Here is a 2,974-nt window from a genome sequence, read left to right as displayed (position 1 = left end):
CGAGAGGCAGCGACGGCCTATTGCTTCCTGGCTGCTCCTCCTTCTGAAGCGCCATCCAGCAAGGGCCCAACACAAGGACTACCTCCTCCTTGAAACTCACTCGGATGCCTCTCAGCACAAACAGCTGCTCCTCTGTTTCCTTCGTTCTGCTCAGGGCACAATGACCAGTCACCTACCTCTCTGGTGCTATGTTCTGAATGCTGGGGGCTCCCCACTGCATCCCTACATTGAAATCCTAACCCCCACAGTGTGGTGTTAGGGGCTGGGGTCTTCAGGGCGTGGTTAGGTCACTAGAATGGATCTCACGTGGATCCATGGAGCCCAGAGAGCTGTCCCCTTCTGCATGTGAGGACACAGCAGGAAGATGCCATCTATGAACCTGAAGCGGGCCCTCACCAAACACTGGGCCTGCCTCGATCTTGGACTCCCAGCCTCCAGGGCGGTGACAAGTAAATGTCCTGGCCTGTGGTGTTCTGCTTCGGCCGTCTGGACAGACTGAGGCATCTGGCTGGACTGGGAGATCAGGGGCCAGGCTTCCTTGTGACGCCCAAGCAGTAAGCACGTGCTCCAAGAGAAGAATCTGCTCAAATTCTGCGAGGAGGTGGGAAAACAGGCCCTGATCCAGGACCAGGAAAGGGTCAGAGGGCACAAGAGGTCAGGATGCCCACACAACCAGCAGCCACGGTGACTCGCCCCACCTCCCCGTGCCAATGAGAAGCTGCACTTTCAAGCAATCTTCTCTGGGAAACGGAGGAAGCCCTCTGCCTTCTTCCAGGGTTGACAAGCAAAGAGACCTCTGTGTTTCATAAGAAACTTCTCCTGTTACTTCAGTTTGCGTGAATTTGAGGCTTATTTCATAAATGCTGCCCAAGTATGTCGGTTTGCCTTAAGACTTCCCCAGCTGCCCCAGGAGAGAATGAAAAAGCACCTGAGAAATTAGGTCAGGGGGAACAGGGAAGGAAAATATCAACGGCCTGACACGAGTCTGTGTTCCCTGGGCAGATCCGCGAGGTCTAAGCACAGGGCAGGTCACCTATCAACGGGCTGCATGGATTGGGGGAGGGAAAATACCGCATGAAGACAAAGGAAGAGACTGGGAAGATACATCTACAAGCCGAGGATCACCAAGGACTGCCAGCGCCCGGGCTGCAGGAAGGAGAGGGGCCTGGGACAGACCCTGCTCTGACGCCCTCAGGCTTCCGGCCTCCACAACGGTGAGAGAGGACCCTTCCCTTCCCGCTCGGTCTGGGGTACGGTGCTGCGGCAGCCCTAGAAAACGAATCCAGTGCCTCCCTGCTGGGAGCTCTCTTACAGGACCGACCTCACAAGTTGTGTTTACTTGTGAAACCATCTCTCCCCGAGACCCTGAGATCCACAAGCACTGGGACCACCGTCTGCCTTATTCACCATCGCGTTCCAAGCCCACATGTGGTGTTACAGAGGTGTTCTGTAAGTGTCAATCTGTCGCCCGCTGGGTCTGGACTCTCTGACATGAGACTTGCCCCCTCTCACGGTCAGTTTCCCCTTCTGTCTCTGGGGAGGAAATAAAATAATTGGACCAGATGGCCTCCACGAGCCCCTCCGACTCGGCCATCCAGGACTCTCCACTGAGGGTGGACGCATCCATCAAGGTCAGGTCAGGACAGGAGAAACCGCGTGAGGGTGTTAACCAGAGGACACGGGGCACAGGAGTAGGTAATGGAGGTGTGAGAAGGCTGCGAGCCCATGACAGCCTTCCTGCTGGGGTGTCTGCAGTGAGTGAAGGCTTCTGGAAACAGTCAGACGGGCTGCTCCTGTCCCCAGGGCAACACACTGCCCGGGGGGTTGTTCCTGCTTCCAAAGCATAGTCCCCAAAGGGACCATCCTCATGGACAGTGGTCCCTGAAGGACAGGAACCTGGGTCGGAAGGACAACAGGCTCACTGAGAAGCCACATGCTCTGACTAAGTGGACGAATGGGGAAGCACAGCCTCGCCTACCACCTGCCTCCATCCTGACACCATAACCCGAGTTTTCCCCTCTGTGTTACGAGGACACATTGCTGGGACACCTGCTGGCTCAGTCAGTTGAGCGTCCAGCTCTTGATTTCGGCTCAGGTCATGATCTTACAGTCATGAGATCGAGTCCCACATACAGCTCTGTGCTGACAGTGCAGAGCCTGCTTGCGATTCTGTCTTCCTCTCTCTGCCCCTCCCCTGATGGCTCACTAGCTTTCTCCCTCCCTCCCTCTCTCTCTCAAAATAAACATTCAAAAGAATTATAATAACTTTTAATTAAAAAATATATATTGCTGCTGGAGAAAATGTGAATGGAAGCAACAGGAGATGATGCCATGAATGATCTGACAGGTGAGGCCAACTTCCCATCCCACACACTCGGGGCCACCTCAGCTCACACTCAGACCCCTCACCCACCCGGTGCGCTCCAGGGAGGAGGGGTGCCCAGGTGGTACTCACCCACACTGCTGAGGGAGCTGCTGCTTTCTGAGTCTGAGGGCATGATGGACAAGACGCTGTAGGTGGAGCCTGGGGACAGAAGGACAGACGTTTTGTTACTAACCCCAAACCACCGTCGGACCAACTGATCTCTGGTCAATACCAGCCTGAGAACCAACGCAGCGTCAGGGGCTAGAAATCAGATCTAAGGAGCCGGGCAGGGGAGGTGTGGTCAGCGGCACCGAGCCTCTGGTTTTGCTGCCCAGCGTTCCACCTCACCTTCCCTTCACCCTCCTGCCCTGGAGACCTGTCTAGGCAAAGACAAGGGGGGAACTTGGAGCCAGTCAGATGGCTTCTTGTTCAGACATCTGGGGGGAGCTTAGCAAGGGAGCATCACATGCCCCAGGCTAAAATAGGGTCTCAGGATTTCCTACAGATCTTTATCACTATGCTGCCGGCGTCCCTGCAGAGAGCGACAGAGCAGAAGGTACACATCCACAAACTGTTCTTTCGGCCTGACTGTCCTGTGCTCGTGTTCTG

Source organism: Suricata suricatta, chromosome 2 (genome assembly GCF_006229205.1).
Source record: "Suricata suricatta isolate VVHF042 chromosome 2, meerkat_22Aug2017_6uvM2_HiC, whole genome shotgun sequence".
Taxonomy (NCBI): domain Eukaryota; kingdom Metazoa; phylum Chordata; class Mammalia; order Carnivora; family Herpestidae; genus Suricata; species Suricata suricatta.
Note: the sequence above shows the minus strand (reverse complement) of the source record.